Source organism: Doryrhamphus excisus, chromosome 3, assembly GCF_030265055.1.
Source record: "Doryrhamphus excisus isolate RoL2022-K1 chromosome 3, RoL_Dexc_1.0, whole genome shotgun sequence".
Taxonomy (NCBI): Eukaryota; Metazoa; Chordata; class Actinopteri; order Syngnathiformes; family Syngnathidae; genus Doryrhamphus; species Doryrhamphus excisus.
The window spans coordinates 6,430,778-6,455,949 of NC_080468.1; the positions used below are offsets into that span (position 1 = coordinate 6,430,778).

Sequence of the window (25,172 nt, forward strand, 5' to 3'; positions counted from 1 at the left end):
ATCATCTCCCCCAATGTGGTCTCTTTTCCTGTGTGAAACTAAAACTCTTTAACAGTTTTTGAAACTTAGACACAGGAATGCCCCATAGTGACTCTTCAACACTCATTCCCAGAAAAAAAACATTTGAAATGAAAAGAAATGAGAATGTCCCGTGTGTGTATTCATTCATCAAACTTGAACGATTCAATGTGTGAGCACAGATTCAACCAAACCTAGCTGAAGAACTCACCAAGCTATAGGCCGCATGTGGCTGCCACGCCCCATCAGACATGTCGTCATGGCTACGACAATAAAGGCCTTCCATGCGGAAAGAAATGCCGATGCAGCAAGGGGGGGCCGAGGGTTTAAAAAAAGGAGGGTGGGTGGGGACAAACAGGCCCCGTCAGCAGAATGGCCTGTCCAACTAATGCCCTGCACCGGGGCCTGGAATTACCTCCGACTCAATGATCCTATTCAAAGTTTGCATGCCCACCCCACCCCCATCACTGACAAGCAACACAAAAACCCCAACTAACCCCAAAGTGCCATAGTGACCCTCCATTGTTTGTTTCATTGCGTGAAAATCCTTACTCGTACAGACACAAATAATAGCATGATAGCGAGAGATGCATTTAATTCATAAAATGGAATGTGGACTCTTGTGATTGCACACAGGCAAATAAACGTGTTTTTACGCAAGGAAACACTTATAGTCCCCCTCCTCTAATGTGTTGTAAATGTTGCTGGAAACGTCTCAGGGGAGAGCATCCCAGCATAGTCATTAATTTGCTAGGAAGTGAGGTCACCAACAGTTCTGAAACAGAATCCTAGATATTCCAGCTATTTTACACATCCCCCACAGCACCCGTGACAAAACAAGAATAATCTGGAATATGGAATTCATCCATTTTGACTGCTGTTGCTATGATATGTCGATATGTGAATGTGTTTTATTGATTGAAGTTGCACTTTTCTATCAATTACTGTTTCTGAGATGATGGATCCATTGGCATTTTAAATCATTGTCTTTCGGGGGGCATTATTTAAACAAAATGACGACAAGTATTGCACTCACACGTGACCTGATGCATTTGGTCCAAAAAAAACCTCAGAGGAAGTCAACTGCTTGGAAATGCAGCTTGGATCTGTAAATAAGAATGCCTTTTTGCCTGACTAAATAAGTCCTTGACGGCAGTGATGTACTCCACTTCAAATGAGCAAAGCATTCCCGCGCATTTACAGTCAAGTCTAAAAATATGTGAGGTTATGTGGAGAAAAAAATGACATTAAGTGTTTCTGCTCCATTCAAGTGTAAACATTTAACAATTCATATACGAAGGACACATTTGAAGAATCCGATTAAGAAATGCTTTATGAAGAGGCCCCTAAAAGGTATACTGACACTATTTCCTGTTATCAAATTATGAAATATCGGTTGATAAATAATATCACCATTGTCCACCAGCAAAATGTCCTACTCCTTTTCAGACATGTTGATTTGTGCAAGTCTAAGTATATTGATATTGTTATTGTTAAGTATATTGATATTGATATTCCTCAATGTAAGCATGTAAGTATGATCTCATAAGACATTTTGATGGCACACTTTGTCTTCTGTTGCTGCTGAGAGAGGAAAACCAGAAACAAGTCCTTAAGTGCGCCAATGGTTCCCCCCACAAAGACTATCAGCATCCAGAGAGCTTTTTATGGAAAAACAGATTAGGTGACTTTCACTGTGATGTCAGTGCCTCCTTTCTGCTTTTCAGCACGTGGGAAAGTCACTACAGCTATGTTCTCTGACTGGACTGTCTGTAGTAAGCAATAAATATCATCTGTCATTGACAGAGGCCAAGAAATACTTGTCATCTTAAATAAGTACATTAGACAACATGACAAATCAAATAAGGATCTTTTGCCGCAACTTGCTTTAGAACGGGAGAGTAACACTTTCTGGGTTAGGATGTAAATCACTGCGGTCAAAGAATGTAGCCCAGTTTCTCTGCACGGCTGTATGCTTAGCAAAGAGTGGAAACATATTGTTTCCATTAAATTCCTGACAGTGTGCATATTTGTCATCTGTGCAGGGAGCGAGTTACAACTGAGCTGCGTTCTGTTCTAGCAAAAAGATGGATGAGGAAGAAATATGTAAAAGCCATAGAAGTGGTTAGGGAATTGTGTTTGACAATTTGATCATTATGAAATGTTTCACCACAAAATAGTTGACTTAGTTGAAAGATAGTTGAAAGAACAATGGTTTGAGGATTCAATCAAATGCAGATCTGATATGAACTATAAAAAGATACTGGTGATAAATCAGATTAACCATTAAGACTGAATAAGGCGACCTTTACTGGGCACCAGCAGTGTGCACAGTTCATTAAATCTTTTGATTTCCACTGAGCAAAGGTTGTGCAAATGAATGAGCAGGAAGACAAAAGCCATTATCCATGGAGACTGACCGCAGAGGAAGCCGCATGTTATCAATTTTGATTAAATTGACGCGACGTATATTAGGACGTGATTAAATTCTGCCAAACCGTCAAACCTCCTCACGTGCTCATTCTGTATGCCGTTCACTTGGTAGTGCGGGAAACTAGACCTGGCAACTTGTATTATAATAATCATCCTCATGCATGACGAGGAGTCTTCATACATAATACACCTCACAAAGAATAGCTACGAAATGGTAATCCTCATGTCTCTGAAGTGCTGTCATGTGATGAATGAAATCATCTTGGCACTATATTCTTTTTGTGCATACCTGAGTGGTGTGTTACCATGGGATGTGTATTTAAAACATGCATGTCGCAATTATGACAATGCTAGACTGCCAGAGAAGATGTGTGCTAATGTAAAAAGGCAAAGTTTGTGTAACATATGGAATTATTAGCCATGTTTCTTCTGTCCGGGTCTGCTGTCAGTCGATTCCATTTCAACCACTTGCTCAAGTATAGACTGAAGCGCTCCATTGCATCCAATTACAAACACAAACCCCATGCTCTCTGTTTTGCAAGCCAATTATAGAAAGGGAGGATTATATATATTTTAATATAAAAAAGGTCATTTTGAATGCCATAATGTCATGCGGAACTTAGTCACAAGCTCATGCTGGATTTTGGAGAACAAAGCAAAAGGAATTTCTGCTTTTCTGCCTTTTGGGCAGGAACAGGAGGCATGTGGATCTTCTTTGGCCGCAAAACAAAGCAGCAGACAAAAGATGAGGCTGACAGCCTCTGGAAAGCACTGTTATGCTGTATGATGCAGACTGAGAGACTGAATCTCAGGAAGCAGAACATTTTTATAGCTTGTTTGTGCCGCATAATCATTCATTTTAGAAAAATACCAACCTAAAGGTAGTTAGATTAAAATCTATTTTAAAACAAATAGCATAAATGAAGGAAAAGAAAAGCCACATAGATGCCGAAATGCTTCCTTTCAAGACGAACAAAGCAAATGAGTCAGTGGTAGGTTGTAGTCACAACTACCCACCATTATCCTCTTTTTCTTATTCAACACTTTTCAAAATACCGGGGAGTCTTTCTTTAAAACCCCTTCATGATAACAAAACAAACCAACCCAGGGCTACAGAGGCACTGGCTCCACAAGCCTGAGGAAAAAAACGTACAAAAAACAACGTGAGCAAGGAAAAGAAGCCTCTTCAAAGAGAAGGATTAGGGCAGCTGCCAATACACACAGTGCATGTGCGCATGTTTGAATCAATACGTGTCAAATTTCGCTTGAAATACAATTAGCCTGTGCTTGACAAGGAACCAAAGTGGGGGGAAGACAGAATAAAGAGAAGCCCAACGTTGGTCTTAAAAGATTTTAAAACCCGAAACACAGCCATGGCTTTTTTTTGTTTGTTATGTGCCGCTTGACTTACACAGACCAAACAGTTGGGGCATATATTTGTGCAATTATCTAAAAAAAACTACTTTTTTTGTTTGTCAGTTAATGGAACTACGGAGCAAGAGCTCCCTCTATCTCATCCCAAATCCGCTTCAACCTGCTTGACCCTCCTTCCCACATCTGGGCTCCAAAGAGTGAGTAAAACAGGAAAATTGCATGAGAGATGGTTGGGTAGAGTGGTAAAGTAATAAATATGTCCATCAAATGAAGAAAACCTATTTTAAAATGGATGACGTATAAAGTTTGGTTAAATGCTTTTGCAAGTGTTGCAAGTATAGGGCTGACCTGGATGCCTCAGCTGTTGCCATGGTAATCCAACTACATCGCAATTAGAGTGGTGTCAAAATCCCCAATGAAGTATGACATAAATACAGTCACAGTATAATATTGCATTAGTGCTAGTACATCATAGTTGTCCCTGACCTAACTGTGGTGTTGTTTCAGAGGTCGTATTGATCTTTTTCACACTCATGTACTGTATAACTTTATTTCAGCATTGAAGCAATTCAGTACCATCCAAGCAGCCACTCAAACTGTATGCTGCAGTGAAATAAACATACTAAAAACAAATTAAGAGTGTACATCTTCACAGCTTTTGTGTTTGTCCCTCCTCTGTAACGTCAGGTGTGAGAGATTAGTATTGGCATGGGTCCGACACAAGGAAGCATCCCCTCTAAAATGTATTATCTGTGTTCAGGGGGCATGGCTGTGTGACTGGACTCTTTACTCCCATGTAATCAGCTCAACTGAGTGGGGTTCAGAGAGGGATGTGTGCAGCTGTGCTTTATTATAGACACAATGAGTCCCAGATTAGGGGAAGTGGAAGGAGGGCGGAAGAGAAAAGGGAATCAAAAGGGGGGGAGGAAGGACTGTGTCAACTCCAAACACACACATCTGTCCTCAGTTTGTCTGACGTTATAACATAACACCAAACCACAAGCATGACCATGTACAAATCTGTCTGTGCTTGGAAAAAAAAAAAACATCTGTGGAAATGATTCCAGACTTTCAGGTTTTTTTGAGGATTGATGACAGATTCCGCCACCGCAAAGTACAAGCCGTGATGGTCAGGGTCACACAAACGTGTATGGTGACGACATGAACATCAGGTGGCCCAAGAAAAGGACTGTGGCAGTTTGGAGGTCACTCAGCAGTTTGTTTTGGTGTAAATTTTTAGTTGAATCTTGCAGAAAGACAGGGTTTTCGCTCCAACAGTTGTGAAGTGTTCTTTTCTTTCAGGCCACAGCAATAAACATGCATATCTTAGCCAACAGTGATGTGGTCAGAAACTACAGTAATCAAGTCAATTATTGAGGGCATTTGTTGTGTGGCTTGTATTAATAAATATTAATATCATCCGCTGAGGTTCTCATTGGGAGTGACCAGGATAGATAGGATCAGGAACGAGTACATCAGAGGGACATTACATGTTGGAGGCCTTGGAGATAAAGTCAGAGGCCAGACTGAGATGGTTGGGACATGTCCAGATTAGAGATAGTTAATATATTGGTAGAAGGATGCTGCGTTTAGAGCTGCCAAATAGGATGTGTAGAGGAAGACCAAAGAGGAGGTTTATGGATGAAGGAGGACATGAGGGTAGTTGGTGTGAAAGAAAAAGATGCAGAAGACACGCTTGGATGGAGGAGATTGATTTGCTGTGGCGACCCCTGGAGAGAAAAGCCCAAAAAGAAAGAAGATCCGGCATGGAAAGTATATTGTGTGTGTTGTTTATTTTAGTTTTTTTTTTTTTTAATAAAATTTTGTTAATAGACTTCAGTGGCTTTTTAAACATTTTGAGCTCATGCAACCACCCACAACAGTTTTTTTTATTATTGTGCCTGTTGGGAGATCATTCAAACCTGCAATAAAATCAAGTCTGGTGCTTGTGTGTTTCCCCGAACGTTACAGTCACACTACTGACAACTGGTAGTGTAGAATAGTACTCAGTACAAAACAACCCCAACATTTGTTTAAAGATACATAATGTTGTTGTTCTGGCAATTAAGTCTGACGGTTGTGTCCACCATAGAATACAGTAAGATTACTGACACCTTGTGACCAGTGTTGAATACTACATATCATTTACAGTTTCTTTGAATGCAGCTTGTACATCCATCCATCCATCCATTTTCTTGGCCGCTTATCCTCACAAGGGCACACGGGCATGCTGGAGCCTATCCCAGCTGTCTTCAGGCAAGAGGCGGAGTACACACTGGACTTGTCGGCAGCCAATCACAGAGCACAAAAGGATAAACAACCATTCACAGTACCTTATGTTTGTATTTTTGTTTATTTTGCCATTTTTATGCTTTAAAATGCTAAAATAATTTAGGAATAAAAACGTAACCTTTCTTCAACACTCACATTTTAATAATGTTTTAATATTCTGTAGCCAACAACAAAATAGCATGATTTATTGATTCTACTTTTTTACTGTGATGGAGTGCAATGTGAAGATGGCAGACTGTACTTTTTTTGACTCCCCGGCCTACAGCACTGCTACGGTGGTAAACATGTACTCATTAGCCAACAAAGATGTGGACATAAAAAATGTCAGAACATTTGATAATTTTGGCAAGTTTACTTGGATTGGTACTGTAGTTCCACTACCACCAGTACTATAGAACACTACAGAAGGTGATCTTGTCAGTAACATATCGTCATTATTATAGTCCAGCATATCATGCCACTAAAATGACTATGCATTGTTGCTCTCGGCACGATAACAATCTGATTATGCAGTGCTTTCAAGGCAGGGCCGACGCAGTGTCATAAAAATGCAATAAAACCGTGATTCTTTGTTGCACATCACCCTAATCAACCCGCCAAAGATGAGAGGCGCACGGTAGAGAAATGGGGTTCTGTGTTAGGTCAGCCCAGGCCTATCATTCTGCTTCAATGGAAGCTCTCAGGGAAACACACAAATGTGAGTTCACGGTGTGTTACTTCGGCGGAGAACAAGATTCACCAGAAGGACATTCCGCTTCCATTAGAGCTTACTGAAAATCCGTTCTATCTCCCTTTTACACAGCTTATGCACAAGGAGTGATTAAACATCAAACCAAAGTGTTTCAGCCTAATCCACCACCAATTCTTGGTATGCCTCCCTGTTTGTCGTACTTTCTTTCTTCAAATATACATAACTCGAGACAAGCTGACTATTCTAAATTAATCCCATGGCTAAGACGTTTGTTGGCAGATGGCAAGATTGTTTCTTTGTTGCAGATGTTGCTGACAAAACAGGAAATGCTACAATGAATTTGATGGAGCGAAAACAGACTTTTAGCATTCTCATTACAAAGACAAAGCCAGACCTGAGCTGGATGAATTTATATTTGGCAGGCACATTAAACAAGACACTTTTTCCTTGTTGGCAATGGTTGGGGGAATTAAATTGTTCCAGGTGGGCTGTGATTTTCCTCTTAAAACTTCTCTGCTAAGCCCCAAGGTTTAAAGAGAGTAATTTCTGTTACTGGAATTGAAACTATTCTTCTAAGCGGCTGAACACACTAAGGTTTGCGGCTAGTCTTCTCCTCATTTGACCACAAGCCTCTGATTCACTGTGTCAAACAGACGACAGCGGAGGTTCTTGTTGGTATTATTTGGCTTGTGTTTATGGTGCAGAAACGTCAATTTGCTTCACAATTGCACTTTACTCTGCACTTGTCGGTTATAAAATACTTCATTGACCCAAATATATGACTGTATTTCTTCCCTATAAAGAATTCTGAAAGATGCTTTGTCTTACAGGTATATTTGTGGTCGAGAAAGCTTATTAAAAGTGTTTGTCTTCACAAAATTGACAAGAGTGTTTGTGAAAAACATAACAAGGCCCATTACCTGAGCAGCAGGAAGCTTCGGACCGAGACACTGAGAAAAGCTGGACCGGAAACCTGGAACTGGACTTCACTGGACTGGACTGGAGTGCCAATTGGAATAGACCATTCATTCATTTTCTGTCGCTTATCCTCACTAGGGTCACGGGTATGCTGGAGCCTATCCCAGCTGTCTTCGGGCGAGAGGCAGGGTACACCCTAGACTGGTGGCCAGCCAATCACAGAGCACATATAGACAAACAACCATTCACACTGAGATTCATACCTATGGACAATCTGGAGTCGCCAATTAACCTAGCATGTTTTTGGAATGTGGGAGGAAACCGGAGTACCCGGAGAAAACCCACACATGCAAGGGGAGAACATGCAAACTCCACACAGAGATGGCCGAGGGTGGGTGGAATAGATCAGTGGTTCCCAAACCTTTTACAGTCACGGACCCCTTCAGACATTTGACGTCATGTGGATGCTGTACGTCATTTATGACCCCCACCCAGTATGTGAGCATGTTCAGAAAGACCAACCATGATGGTGATGATAAAAATAATTCCAGCCACAATAAAGTTTTACTTGTCGTAATATCTCCAGAGGTCAGGCCATGACTTACCTCCTTATTAGCCAATATGATCTCCTTTGCTGCTCTATTTCCTCCAGGACCACACCAGATAAACGTGGACACCAAAAGATGTACGGCCTAATAACTCATATTATATGAATTCAATAATCCCCAACCCTGCATGCTTGTTGATGGGAGCCGTAAAACAAACTTTAATATCCCTGTGTGTTAGAAGAGCTAATGATCGGCACTGAAGGGAGATGGACTGTAACTCAAATGTCCATGGCCACCTCATTGCCAATGTCGACTGTAATTCTGTAAACATAATATGGGAGCGCTGAGGAGATGTCCCTCGAAGACAGGCACACAAGAATAAATAACATTCATACAACGTCAGCACTGAACCCACCCCACCATGTCATTTGGTTTTCTTAAGCGACCGCTTTTAAGTAACAGTGCGTCATTTGAGGACAAATAATTAGTTCGAGAAGGCCGTGTTTTGGTGAGTGAGACAAGATCACCAAAGACAGCATAAAGGGTTTGAGATCACAGACTGTCGGCCAGCTGTGTCTAGAAATGTAGAAACCCTTTCATGCCTCGACAACACATGGTTTGAATCAAATACACATGACTTATACTGAGCTTTAAAGCCAAGCAAAGGATCCCCTCTATCACTTGATGTAAACACATGGGCTTGTAGACACACAATTCACATCAGCTATTGTAATAGCATCAGCTTTATGCCCCACCTACTGCAGCGCTGAGACGGCTCTGATCAAGGTGACAAATTATATCCGTCCAAACACAGATGCAGGCAGTCTCACTTTTAGTTCTGCTAGACCCGAGCACTGTCTTTTTAACTGAGCTCCAGGCTTTATTTTATGATGTGTAGTGAAGCCTTTTTGTAAGTGATGTACTATACATTTTTCCTTAATGACATCTTGTTGACCCAGAACTTCAAAACTGACCTCCTTGCCAATGATAAGGGAGACAATATCATTTTCTCACATTTAGTGTTGATAAACAGGCTCTACTGACATATATTACTGTTAGAACATTAACCATTTTGCATAATAGGACCTTTACTCAGATTAAGAAATCATTATCCATATCACAATATTGTAGACTAAATATACTGGACAGTAGACAAAAAGATCAAACCTGCAAATGTTTTAAGTGTAAAACTATTTCTGAAAATGATTGAGTCCTACTGTGGGACTTGATTGAGGAAGTGGAAGGACTTTTTGATTTAACTCAAAAGCAAAAAGCAAAGCACTGAAAAGCAACAAGTAGTGGCATGTCTGCCCTATCCCCGGATTGATTTTTTTTTAATAGAATTGAAGGTAAAACCTCTTCCTGAAACTGTCCTTTGATACATGCTGGTACAGTCTGGAAAAGGGCGTTGTCCATGAACCTCAGTGAGCTACTCCATCTTATGTTACACATCCCCCTCATCCTTTGTGCACAGGGACAATAACATTGCTTCGGATGGGGGAGGGATGTACAGCGGGGATGGGAGGATCTGGTTACCTTACCAACCCACTGCCGTATAACAACACATGGGAGGAAGCTCAATTACATGACAACAGGTTTGTCTTCCTTGTTTTCACCAGTGCTGTGTAATTGCCTGAGGTTTGAGATGTTCAAAAGGAGCATCAAGTTGTAGATGTCTGTGATAACAACACCTTCTTGCACTTTTATCATCTCAAAAGTAAACTCTGTGTATTTATGTGATAATAAAAGCTATCATCATTCTATTTGCTACACATATTTACATAATGTGGGCGTTGAAGGGGTCAAAGATCAGTCCCATCACAAATCCCTTTGATTGAGGTCTCACAGTCGGCATGAGCTGACTGCTTTTAGCCTTGCAGCAAAAGAGAGAGTGTCTCCTACCTTGCTGCTGCTTCCCCACTACAGCCGTGGCCACACCTCAACTACGACCTATCTGTTATTTGAAAGTAACCTAAAGCAGTCAGTTTTCAGACCACAGAGAGGGACGTTGCAAAAAAAGAAGGGGGTAAGGGTAGCGAGAGCTCTACAAGTATCCTGGTCCATAATGAAAACTAAATGGGGGAAGGGTGTTTCTTTCAGCTATCACATTAAAAGAACCATCCATTAGAAACAATGGCCGGCCATGTAAGCTCTGAAGATTGGCCAAAGAAGGGGTTAGGGCTTGTGTGGGGGTGGGGTGGTGCACGTGTAAATCAGATTTGCATTGGCGCTCAATATGAGTGAGCAGCATACAAACGAGGCTCAAGTGTTCCACATGAAGGACAATATGAGAGAGACAACTTATGGACAGTATTCTTATTTTGCACAGAATGTCAATGCAAGGCCATTCATCAAATAAGTAAACAAGGTCATAAATAATACCTTATAACAGTCCACTAAATGAGTCAAAGTCCCTCTATGTGAGGAGCACAAAGGTCATCCATGACAGAAGTAAAAAAAATCTATTTGCCAAGTGTGCTATGTTGTTTTGGTAAGAATCTATTTCATACATTATATTCCAATATTCCGTATTTGGTCCATGGACACTGTCCACTATGTGAAACCTTTGCATGTGTCGTAAATGTTTTTCTTTTAGGATTAGAGCCTCATAGTCTTCTTCCAAAGGTTTCTGTCAAACACCAGATATCTCATGGCAAGCCGGCAAGCGAGATGGATATTGTGTTTTGATGTGACTAAAAGGCATGGGCACAGAAAGGACAACATGACAGCTGCAGCAGCAACCCAGGATACCAGGAAGACCGAAGCACAAACATTTGTCTTTCTGCCCCTCTGGAATCTACATTAGAGGGGTCGTGAACATTGCTGAACCCCCAAGAGGTGCTTCCATAGCAGCTGCATGATAAGTTTCAGTGCCCATAAACAAAGGCAAGATGGGGTGTCCAGGGAGGGATGGCTGCTACCATGCAGTAGTAAATTATCACTTTATAAGGCTCACATTCACGAAGTTCATCAAGTAATTTTGAATGAGGATGACAAATGAGGTGGCACAGAGGTAACATGAGAAATCCCATGTAGCATCATAAATCAATGACAACAGCATTATACACTGAGATGTTCCATGTTGTCCGAACATATGTCCACCTCAGTGTAGGCTAGGCATCTCTGCTCAAGTAGACCTGTGGGAGCCAAGCTTTTAGGATCATTGCAGCATGTGGAACACACCAGCAAACCGGGTGGGAGTGACACCCAGGGGCTTCATTTAAACACGGTCAGACAGCTGGTGCCATGAGCTATGACAGCAGATCATTCTTACGGAATTCAATTCCTTTTTTTACAGCCATGGAACTGTGGGCAAATTGCAGTGCTCTTCTGCTAAGAACATTTAAGCGCTGTTTTATGGGTCTACTGTAGCGGAGCACAGGTCACTTTAATGAGGGGTACTGTCCGGCCCGTGCTCCTCCTACCTTTAAAACTGCAGTGTCAATGTCCATGCTGGACCCTCAGCCACATTACGGACATCTGGCCCCTCCATTTACAAACATGGCCCCTTAATGGCCCATTACGACATACAGGGCCTGGAAATGAGCCTCAATTTGGTATGAATGAATCCAAACCCAGAATGATGTCTATCATGGTCACATTCATGGGGGCCATCAGGCCTAATAAGCCTTATACTTTCCAGAGGATGGCTGTTAAGCTCTATGCAACCATGCCAGTGCAGCCTGGTGCATTAAACAAATTAATGTCGTCTTCGGTGTTACAATTAAAGCATAGAATGAAACTATGAAACTCATTACAGTCGAGCAGGCCCCCAGGAAATGCAATTATAAATTATTTAAACAGCTCCTTAATGTATATATGTATTGTCTCAGCCGTATAAGCTTTGACTCATACAGTCTTACTCCAACATTATCTCACTTCTTAGTAGGGATGCTCCGATCGATCGGCCACCGATCAATATTATCCAATTTCTGTAAATAAAAACATGTAAACAATGTATACTGATGAGCGCCTTTCAAAGCCAATTACAAAAAATATATAATAGAACAGTGGCAAATCCTAGAGGTTACCAACAAAATGATGCATCTCATATTGAGCTTGACACAGGCTACACCAATCAATGCCAGCGTGTTTGATCATTCCTTTACTATGTGGTAACTTTGTTTACACACTTTGACTCGATGGGTGTTGCTGTACTTTGCATTAGTGGCAGCAATCTAGCAGTAAGCTCCAAATGTGACATTTTTGGTTTTAAAACAAACAAGCAATGTGGTTAATATCGAGCTCACTACGACTTGAACAACTTTACTCATTATACTAATAATGTCTTATCCTCAAATCACTATTTGTGTGTTGCTTGTTTATTCATTCATTCATTTTCTACCGCTTATCCTCACTCAAAATGGCTCAAACAATAATTCATTCAACTCTTTATTAATTTTTTATTGCACTGTTGAAGTCCGATTGTATGCCTTTATATATAATGCCAAATAAGAACAAAACAGCGAAAAGACAATGGCCACAGAGTGTAGATCTGCTCAGTCAGTAAAGTAGTGTACAATTTAAATGTTGCCCATCATAAATAAAACATCAATAGTTAACAGCTCTCATAGTGATGAAAGTTGGAGACTGAATTTATTCTCTTTTAAGTCGAGCAGGAAATATTTATATTTAATAAAGATACTTATATGTATTATTTTATGCAGTTAATCTTGTTATCTTGAGCTAAAAAATATTGATTGAAAAGTTTAGTCCCATTAATCCAAAATATGCATCAAGTTACATATAGGTTAGTGTCAAATAGTACAAACATTTTTACACAAAAATAAAGGCAATAATACCTTGTCTAACGACGCCCCTGGCCAATACCACTGATGATTAATAAACTGAAAAATGAGCATACAGTTAATCTATGTGATTAGTGTAGCTATCGGCCGATCTCATTCATGGGTGATCACTATTGGAATAAAACCCTGACTGGAGCACCCCTACTTCCAAGCCTTCTAAAGGCGAGGGCGATGCTGTCGCCCCTGACAACCCATTTGGCTTTTGCCAAGTTGAGCCCTCTTCATTCGAGTCTTCTTTATTTCACTCTTCCTTTTACTTGGGGGTCTCCTGCTATTATTAAATTCCCTACCCTTCCCCTTCCGTCCCCCTTCGGGCTACAAACCCAACCATGTTATCCATGTCAAATCCATTGGAGACAGTAGGTAGAAGTCAATATGGAGCCAATAGATTCTCTGCTATGAGTGTGGAACTCCTGAGGCAAGGCAAACACCAACTATGACTAACGGCTCAAACATCTATAACACAAACATATCGTTGTAGCTCCAAGCAACGTAGCTGAAAAATGAACAGCAATAAAATGTTTTGGCTTTGCAAGACTGCATCATGTGATTTTTTTTGGGGGGTGGGGGGTTATTTGTGGTGCCCTCTATGGATTGTGCTTGAAAGGCTCTGGAAGACAAGCACACGATCTCATTCAATATGTCAATATTCATATGTCCGAACTCTTGACTGCTTTTATACGTGTAATACAGACATCCTCAAAGTTGTATAATCATCAGATAAATGGTCAATGACTTATGGACAATTGGTTGCTAAGTCCTGATGTTTTGCTTGATGGCAGCCATGTTTTTCAACAAGTAGGGCTCAGATTTTACAGACATGCTCGTCAGTTCCTTACAGTTGAATGATAATTTCCATAACTTCTTACGTATTTGGAGGAGCAAGTGGCGCCAGATCAGTATAGTCTCATGTGGATGTTGTGCTTCACTACAATGCATACTGATATTATCCTCCACTTCTCTATTAATTTATGTTGTTTGTTAATATTTATTCATATCATGGTGTCGCATGGATCCACGAGAACGAGATAAGACAAGACGGGATTTTAACATTGATTTTAAGGAAAGTACAATGAAAAAAATATGGCTGGACCAACAAACTTTTTCATTTAACTGATTCACAAAGCAACCCAGTCATAGTTATATATTATAGCGTACATTTTTAGGGGATCATGCCTCGTTTTGTAAATGCAATTAACACCTGCCAACATCCTGTCCTGAGTCACAGGTGTGAAGAGACCAATGTGTGACCTGATGAAAGACACACCACCAGTGCAGTGCCAAGCAGTCATTTCCCCTCACCGACAGTTCATTCTTTATTTAGAATAGCCTGAAGAAGTGTGCGTTCTCACACACACACACACACACACACACACACACACACACACACACACACACACACACACACACACACACACACACACACACACACACACACACACACACACACACACACACACACACAGACAAGACTAACGGAGCTAAAAATAAACCAATACTACCAGCACATACTCACCAAACTGTAATATATTGTATATGTTTTTGTCTCTTTTGAATGTAAATAGAGGCTTCACAGTTGAAAAGCATGAACCACCAACTGTACAGAGCTGCTTGTTCCACTCCCTTTTGCCCACCCTGTGGCAGGAAGTGTAAAGAGACAGTGAATACTAACAATGCAGCCAAGTGTCTCTTTGGGCCCCGTACAGCAGGCGCAGTGTGGAATCGTAAATGAGCGACTTGGACAGAAAACACATAGGCTTATCGGAGGGTGAGAAAAAAACAGAGTGACAGATGAGCAGGAAAGGAGGCAATGAATTTGAGGACAGAGGAGAGGTGGTCTCGATATGACGCGGGTGGTTATTTTTTGTCAGCACCAAGCCCTTTACTAACAAAGGGTCTTTCATATTTCCTGTGAACATAGACAGAGCCTCTCATTAATCCCACAAGGGGAAGCTTCTCCTCTGCACATAATTTGCCCTTCCTCCCATTAACGTTTAGAGGACCACTGTAGAGCAGCGTGTGTTAAAAAACAGTTATGTCTGTGCTAACTCATAACACATGAGCCAGACATTTGCTTAGCTCCAAGCTGTGGGCAGGAAGCCGTGGCAACCCAGCTCCTCTTGTGCTATTTGCCTGCCTACCCCCAAAATGGTCTGCCCAGCTGTTTAATTTTTGTTTCTCCTCTGATGGGTAGAGAACACCCCCGCCTAACCCCTCACACTCATCCTACACAGCTGCCTGTGTGCAATTCTCAGACCCCTTTGGTGGCCCTGAAAAAAAAAGAGGTAAGGAATCGACCTCTAAACTGTGCCAGTGCAAGAAAGAGAGGTTTACAAAATTTCTAGAGAGGGAAAAAGGAAGAAAAAGACCTCTCACTTAAGCATGTGCGCGGCGTCTGGGCCGCCTTATTTCAAACAGACACAAATCAATGTTGGTGCAATTGCATTTTTCCAAGCACAATGCCGACAGACCGATAAATGGTCAGAGGAGGAGGTGAGAGACTATATCGGCTGTGGAAAAGTCTTCCAGCTGTCAGCACGGGCGAGACCTTGTAGTGCTCCACGTGCACATGCAACCACACCCCTGTAATGGGTTCAACAGTGGTGCTTAGAAGGTGCACAGCATGACAGTGTTCTGCTTGATGATTTAACGTCCATTAAAGGCAACATTATCATGGTTCAAAAACGTACATGAGTCATTTCCAATGTGGAAATGTGGAATACATGGTCTGTACATGTTTAGCTGAAAAAGACATTTTAGAAGTTTGCAGTTTAGTTCTATGGTATTTTGTAGTGCCTTTTAGTTCCATTGTAACATTAACATTAAAATCTCAACTAGTGTGGAGCAATACGGACTTAGCATGTATTCCAGTTGTTTAGGGCAGCTGCTTTCATAATATTAGATCAACCAGTTACACACACTTGTTTCTTCTCATCACTTTCCTGGAGAAAACTCCTTCAACTCACTTGCAATGTGTTCACCTGTGTGTTCCCCAGGAAAAAAAACAAAAAACTTTGAAGACAGGATGATGTTACAGCCCAGTCACTGGTTATGTAGCGCTGTACAGACGGATACTCCACATCTGTGCTACATCTCCACCTTTGTCAATAATTTATTCCTCTATAGTCTCAGCTTCTCCTCTGCCATACTCATTTTCTCTCTTTCTCTATTTTGGCTGTTTTGTTGTTTTCTGAGCATGTATTTTTTTTCTGTACATGGTCATATGTTTTCAGTCTCTCCTGCTGTACTGTGCACCGACCAGCAACTGTATAAATAGAATAACACCTTTATTTTGACTTTGTGCTCCTTGTAGTATTCCACATGAAAAAAAACATTCCTTGAAAACGCACACAGGAATGAGGCAACATGTGTATGTATATGCAAAATTAGATTTGTCTGTACACCAAATTGCAGTATTAAACATCTATTTCTGAACTGTTCTTCCTCCTGTTGCCTGAGCTTTAAAATATACATTTTGAATTTTGCATTCTAATAATCTAAACTCTAAACAAATGTCAAACAAAGCCTTGTTTTTGTCTTCTGACCTCGTCTGCACTGGCCCACACATTTCGTGGTGTGGGGACAAGAAGGGAAACATTCTAATCGGTTCGCCACAGTTGGTTTTCTGCTATTTATTCAACAAGATCTCATTTAAACAGACACTATGTGTAATTGTAAGCACATTATAGACCTGAGGCCTTCTCTAAACAAATAATAATTGGAAGAAATAAGGGCTCAGCAAAACTCATAAAAACTGGTTCCAGTAAATCCAAAACGACAACACATCCTGTAGCATCCACACAAGTAATTTTGTTATAGGACCAAATGCTACACAGTAAAGAATATATCCTTACATTAAGAACATGACTGGACAGTATTGTGTGATGTACACTAAGTCATAAACCATAACACAGCATAATACCGTCTTCTGTGTTGAAATACAGATTTAACACAGATGGATTTTATATTCTTTTATTCTTGGTGGCTTAGATTTGACCAAAAACCTTTAAAATATAGTTTCAAATACCATGGTCGACACATACACAGACTGGGAGAGAGCAGAGCAGAAGTACTTCCAATGTATTTTCTCAGTGTTTTGTGTTTGTTTTTCCAATACACACTTTTAAATGTATTTTGTGTCAGCCACTAAATGTACAGTGACCACACAAGTTCGTTTTTGTCGACAACCATATTAGGCAATGGTGGGAGCATATATAAGTGTATGTGCCGTCTATCAGCTGGCACTCACTTGTCCATAGTATCCACTTCAATGAAACACGCTCCAAAATAGCCCCCACACTCCTCATGGCCTAGTTACCCCCACACACATCTCTTCCTTATTTATGTGCTGTATAATTTGATGAGTACCAGACATGCGATAAGTCAGTTGCACACACAAACTCACAAGCTCCTCATGCATTAGCCTTCTGCTGCATATAAACAAACACTTGAAAAGTCCCTCTAAATGAGCACGGCCAAAGCAGTATAAATGATGTTGCTTTTGCTCTTGCTGCCTAATTGAGGCTATAGCAATATCCAATGCACTGCATTAACAAAGCAAATGTACGACAACAAAAACATGGCTTTTCAAGTTTAACCTCACTGGGACATCCATTTAATGATAAAATACACTAAAAGAGCGACTTATTTCGCTTTTTTCCCCACTGGGGATGTGGTGTGATACACAAACAATGCATCAAGTAAAGATATGCTTCTCGACAGTCAATAAGCCTGGTCAGTCAACCCCCATAGGGGACTGGTTATGATTATAAACGCAAGTGGTGGGGCAAAAGTGGAAAAAAGCAAAAAAAAACATCATGGCATGTTGAGCCAATAAAAATGCATGCCTTCCTAACCCCCTGCCTGGTTTTTACAGGCGGGGGAGCTCAAAGAGAGGACAAGGCTGCAATAATATGTGCTCAATCTGCTCTATCTAGGGCTTTGTTTCTCCACCGTCTACATGACATTCTTTTCATGTTTCGTTTTTATTTAATGCTTATCTGTCTGATCAGATTTGCTGCTTTGTCATTATAGCTACAAATGTACGAACCACAAACAATGGCAATGGGAGAAAAAATAAATTAAACCACAAAGTCAGTATGGAAATTCTAACATTGAAGTATGAGACTTGGAGAACAGCACAACAAGGACCATGGCTCAAATGCACTGCTGTAAAACGATATGCTTTTCGTGCCAAGTATTAACCTTGCTTAGGCAGGTCATACCCTGCATCGAGTTCTCACGCGTCGCTATTTTCCAACTTTATTCAGGAAAAAAAAACATTTTGAGAGAGTAAAAATGCTAACTTATGGTCTGAAAATGGATGTTTGAAATTTCTAGTTTGCATGTCTAACTGGGATCTCTGTGTGGAGTTTGCATGTTCTCCCCGTGCATGCGTAGGTTTTCTCCGGGTCCTCCGGTTTCCTCCCACATTCCAAAAACAAGTTAGGTTAATTGGCGATTCCATGGATGGATGGCTGGATGGATGGATGACTGGATGTCTGACTGTGACAAAGCATGCATGATTTAAATCTAAGTCTCTATGGTCTGGACGAAAAACAAAAAAAGGTTTGCGTTAGACAGTAAAGTTACCGAAGACAGTAAAGAACATTGTGTATGCATAAAGTAAGGACTAGATTGGGCAGCATTCATGACATATCATGTGACACAACTGAAATATTCCAAACTAAATGTGTGCTGGATTGTTATTTTTATTTCGCAATAAGCTACTTTGAAAGCTATACTCAAAAAAGCGTGAATATGGCTATGTAATAAGCCCAATTCGTTCTTCGTCTGTCTCTAGCTCCCTCTATCACAACTGACAGGCATGAAAGGTCAATAACCTTGGCTCGCAGCCCTCATATGTTTAGCAATGCCATAAATTAGTGGCCCAGGTCATTATTCCAAACTCTTCGAGTCGCCCAAAGGAAGCTTATCATCTACAAAGGTCACAATGCTTCGAGCACTTAGTGTTAAAAGTGAAGGGCTGATGTTGGGCGTGGGATTGAATGTATGGCTCGTTGGTAGAGTGACACGCATGACGGTGGGATGCTGGTATTTCTTATTGTTGTGGAACAGTCTGCAGTGGGGTTAGATTTTCAAGGTAATGTAAAACAGGCCTGCGCAAGTTGTGTAGTAATCATTCTCTCCTGAGATTTTCTGATCATTTTTACTGTGTTTGTTGCGATTGTTCTAAACTCCTACTTCAATTTCAGTGACTTAATGAACTGCTATATATAAAATAGTTTGAGCTGAAAAGTAGTTGAGACCAAATCAACAGCACCCCAAACAAAATCATCCTGTCATTGTCATTTTGTGCATATTTTCCACACCCACAAGGTTATTTTTTTACAACTGTCAATACCAATGGTTACATTATTCCCTTCAGGAAGAATATACCCCCTCCAGGTTCAGTCCTGCTGAGCAGGCAGTGCGAAAGGAAATAAAGTGGTGACATGCCACGCACTCTTTAATGACTCAATAAATATCGATGGTGGCAAGAGACAGTATAAACTCAAGACGATGTGAGCCACCGAGCAATATGTTGCTTACTGCCTCGGTGTGCACTCAAGATTGAGACTGGAAAGTGTTGCTGGTCAATCATAATATCTGTATACTGCGATGGCAGGCGGGCGCTGGTGTCAGCAAGATCTAGTCACAGTAGATCACTTCAGACATTTAATATAGTGCATATTCTTATTAAATGAGAGTGAGACCGCAGTTTTGGGGGCTGGGAAATAGACAACATTTTCAATCAAGTATCCACGTCAGTTTAAAGGTCCCCTTTTTATACTATTGTCCAACACTTTTTAAGCCCGAGAGGTCAAACATATGTGTAATGGAAGTGCGTCGTCAGAAATCTAGCCTTGTTTCCAGAATTTAGAAGGTTTAAAATCTGATTTTAATAATCACCACTGAGAACACACCGTTTTGTGCATCTCTAGCTTTAATGCTATTGAGCTTTGTTTGTTTATGCCTGTCCAAAAGACGCTAGTGTGCACTTTATCCAGTGTTTTTATATATACACTGTAACTCTATTACTTGTCTAATGTAATAGGTGACATATATTACATACAACAACAGTAAAGAGTGGGACAGTTAAGCAACAAGACCATTGCTCATAGGACATAAATTGTTGTTGCAACATCATCAAAATCACTTTCGCATAATGGGGGACCTTAAACACAAAGCTGTACAGGTCCTTGTTTTTTTTCGTGGTTATGTACTCACTCTCATTCATTAATCAATACACTTTGGTAGAGACTCACAACACTAGCAACACAAGACTGGCTCCAGAACTACTGTAGCTACAAAGCCGTGCACTGCGGAAAGATACACTAGGTGCAATGTGCGTGCAGTCACAGTGCTATCAACAGTGGATGGCTGTGAACATACTGTAATTAACGAAAAAGATCATATTTTAAGGATGATGAGGAGGTGGTTGATCAAAAGTCTCTTTACTGCCTAAATAAATCAGATTACTGTCTGCAAGCTCCCCTGTCCTCCTCCTCCCCGCAGTCGCACACAAAAGAAAGAACACCTGTCACATTCAAAGACGATCCGAAATCACAAACATAACTGCCATGTCGCTGGTCCTCTAAAAGCAGCATTAATAACTAGAGTATTGGTCTTAATATTGACATGGAAAGGTTTCTATTATTATTGTTTCATTTAATTATTGTATTTAGTGTTGATGTACGACTGTATTTTATGTCCATCTGTTCTGTGTGTGGTATGAGTGACTAAGGAGCTAATTTAGGTATGATTTAGGTGCGTGATTCGACTTACACCAAAAGCTGACTTACATCATAGTCTGGAAATGGAATGGAACTAGAAAACAATAAAGAAATGTAATCTTTACAAGCTTCTATCGTACAAAACAATAAGCTACACTTTGTAAATTTCACATATAGCTCATGGTCAAACGAATGAGGCTTTGGAGACACAAGCTGACAACATAAAAAAATAGAGTGAATGCTTCACTTCTGTCCCTACATTACTCATTTATGTCACATCCGTCATTGTTGGGAGCTCCTCTGTTTCAGAATGTGTGGTTGGAGGAAGGGAGGAGAAAGAAGGGAAGAGAATAGCAGATGAAAGGATGATGCATGCCCAATGTCATGAGATACAACCTAGTGAGTCATCAGAAGGGCTAGTGTCTAACGAAGCGCTGGTGCGTTGAAATTGAAGCCTCTGTTGAAACACAATAGTTGGCATGGCCTGCAGGAGTTAGCCGCCTCTTTGTGAACATGGGTTATAGTATCTGGGTCGATCAATGTGCCCCGGCTTCAAATTTCTCTCTTATTGTCAACGGAGACGTGATGGCGAGCCAATTTGTCGTTTCGTCAAAACAGCATGAAGCTTGAAGTGGGTAGGAAGGGCTAAACAGCACTGGGATCTTTCTAGTTTTCACTGGATTACTTGGAGTGTGTGATCTGCAGCCAGTGAATGTAACACAACTGAGCCTGAATATATAGCCTACTGCACCAAAGATTTAATGAGACAGAGAACATAATGGCTGTGGGGAGTGGCTCCTTCACATGCTGCTGATGGAAAATGTAAGGACAAGGCCGCTTGCCGCTCTGATTTCGTTTAAGGTAATGAGAAAAAAGCACAACGCAGAGATAAAGTGTAGTCTAAATCGAAAGGCTATATTGCAGAATAAGCAGATAGGCTTGGCTCGCAGGAACCAAGGTTGGATTGTCGACGGCATCCTTGAAAGAGATATGGAGTTGTTTGCTTTAGCAGCCTAAGAAAGAGGCCCTCCTGCTGAAGAAAAATGGTTGAGAAAGCTACAAATCAGTCACAGGGAGGGTAAACAATTATCTTAACACTGATGCATTCTCTTCTAGTTGCAAGCTGGCGTTTTCTTTTCTTTAAAAGATAAAAAAAAACACTGGCCTTGTTTTATGGAGGTGTGTCAGGTCAATAGTTATTTATACATGACCTCATTGGCTAGTGTGGCTATTTTATGCTCTTTTTGGGTGATCCACACATGGTACCACCTCCTTTCATGTAGCCAACTCACGCATGGTAGGACTGTGTGGCTATGACGATAAACACTTTTTTTTCACAGCATCAGCCCTGTTTGGCAAAACAGAGCAAATAGGCTATAAAACCTTCACAAGACTGCGTGAAGGAGCCATTCGAAAGCCTTACTCCAACTGAATTTAAAATTTGGGGTTATTATATGCGTCATGTTTGATTCAGCTAAAATAAATGCCGGTGTGTCTAGTTTGTTTAGTCAACTATGATCATCCAAACCCTTGGTGTGCACCAGATAAACTTAATAAACGTGGCAACACATGGCAATGCAAGTTGAACCAATCAGATTTCCAGCCATGATCTTGCATATTTTTCTTGCCGATTTGGGTCAAATAGACTTTACTAACACGCGTGTCATTGTCTCTCACACGCTAACTATATGCGCAGGTCAACCCCCCGCATGACTTAAACTAAAGCACAATGTCAGCCAGTGTTAGGTGCCAATAACGGATGGCAGGGCCTGTAGCTGATAACAGAGATATGAAGAGAAGCAATGCCAGCCATCTACATTTTACTCAGTTAAGCTCCTAAGTCATGGTGTGCTTGCACATACCGAGGGATTATTTTCAGGCTGCCTTTAGTTGGCTAAGAACTTAGAGCCTAAAAAGGTCAGACATAAATAAATTACGCTTTATCCCTCTATGCCACCCAGCAGGCTCCGAAACGCACCCACCAATTAGCCACAGATGGCTACACTGGCTTAAAATGCAACCATTATTTTTATTTCACTTTTAAATTGTTTTGGCCTCGGACTGCAGTGGATCTGTGATGTTGTAAAATAAAGAAAAAGTGTAGGCTTGGAAAAAAAATAGCGTGTATAGTGGCCTGGCACTACTGGACACCTAACACCTCTACCTCTACTTCCTTATTATGCTGTAAGCAAACTGCATCAAAAGGTTCTTTCCCACAAATATATTCTGCCAGGATTCAATCTACTGTCACAATGTGTGTTGGTTATATAGGCCATGGTGCTCCCAGGAAGGAGGAGGGAAAAAAGTACAAGATGAAAATAAATGTATGCAGGGTGAAAACAATAAAAAGAATAAAACTCAATCCAACCTGGGATTTGGAGCACGGCCGTCATTACAACATATTGATCACTGCAAACAAAGACACTGGATTCATTGATTTACTTCCAGGGAAAAAAAAGAATTAAGATTATGCAGGCGATGGAGTGATGGGGTTGGTACCTCTTTATATCCTACAATGAATATGCCAAACGCAGCAGGGGCAAACACTATTCACAAAAGAGAAGAAATCCAACAGTGGTTCTTGTTGCACTTCATGTTTCCTCTTCTGCATTATACCTGCTCTGTGCCTGTGGATCACATATAGTATTAGCATTATGTGGTCTCAACACAGATTAGACACAGACACCCTACAGACCTCAAACACAATACTGGCCACACAGATTTCAATTTATGTTCTGTTTATGAATTTAACATTTGTGAAAAAGCATTTTTTTGCATGTTTGTAATGCTTAAATGTTTCAGATCATCCAAAAAATGTCATTAGTCAGTGATAACACAACTGAACACAACATTTTTAAAATGAAACTTTGTATTATTACTGGTGCTGATATTCAGCATTTTGACGATATTGCCTTTTTTAAATTAGATGGCCGAAAAGAAACCAAAAGCTAACTAATCCGACACAACATTAGACAAACCTACACAGGTGAATTCAAGCAGGGCACCCAAACACTGCAGCTTGCATTTTTCCTGTCGCAAGACTCGAAGGTACTTATCTTTGTGAAACAAGGGTGGCATAGCATCCTTCTTTGCTCCAGTGATGCAAACAAATCGGATTCCGATATTTTTACTTTTACGGCAAATTAATCAAATGCCTTGACTCGGTATCGGTCAATCTCTAATTCTACACCTTACCACCAATCCTTCTACTAATGGTAGCTCCTGTCAATGTGCAGGAAAAGGGGGCTTGTGTATGTTGCTGAGTACTTGGGCTGGTTTACAGGAGTGGGTCGTGCAGGGTCACATCTCAACAAACACAGGGGCCCCCCTTAAACACACGTAAGTGGCCACAGCTGTACCCAGGGCCATCACAATTAACAGGACTCAGAACTAAAACAACGGTGCAAAATCGACGATTTGGTACATAGGGTATTGGAGCAGTGGTGTTTTCATTTATTTAAATAGTTGTCCTGGTGTAGACAATGCAAAGACGAGTGATTATACTTAATGATAGATTAAGAGAACATTCTTGAGCTCTGTATGCTTGTAGCACGTGTAACTAAAGGTTGCCATTCCTGACGTTGACACTAATCGTTTCAATTGTTTTATTAAGCTGGTCAAGTGTAAACCCCGCTTGAAGTGAGGCTGGATGAGGAAAACAAAAGCCCACAGAACATGCAGGCACATTGCAATGAATTAAAATGTTTCGAATTTCAGGAGTTCTGTTAACAGACCCATTTTTCCAGATTGATCACTTTTTGAAGTGATCTACAGAATTGAACTACGGAAACATATCAGCTTTCAAAAATGCTCATTTTCATTGTGATGTGCCTGTACCTTAATCTCTCATTTATCACAGTTACTTGGTTTCAGACCAAACCGTGATAAGTGAATTTCCATGAAGTAGGACTGCTTGATTATTAATGGAATATTTTCCTCATTAACGACTTTTTAAATCTGATTTCTTAGAGCCCTCTAGATATTAACACCCTTAGAGTCATATTTACACTCGTATTACCCAGCATAGTACACATAATACGAGTAAATAATCAATGTAAGACATTAAACTCCTGCTTGTGTGTGTTATAAATGTGCAGGGAGCAGAGTGAGTGGTGGACAGGAAGTGGCGTCAGGTTCAGAGTTACATTTTTATTCTGTATTATTTTACCTATCTGGTTTCAGCTTTCAGTCTGGTTATTGTGTGTCTCACCAAACGCTATGCTGGAAATGTTTACTTTATGCAAACATGACATTAGCTGAAATATGCATTTGTGATGGAGTGAAGACGCAAAATTCAAACCGCTAAGTGGCAAGGGATGACTTTATATATACAGTATATAGAGAGATGATCCAA

General features: G+C 40.7%; 1 protein-coding gene across 1 annotated transcript in view; it reads right to left on the bottom strand.

Moving 5' to 3' along the window:
- Positions 1-25,172, bottom strand: part of cdh2 (cadherin 2, type 1, N-cadherin (neuronal)) — a 54,265-nt gene that overhangs the window by 23,433 nt on the left and 5,660 nt on the right. The gene's annotated exons all lie outside the window — the stretch shown is intronic.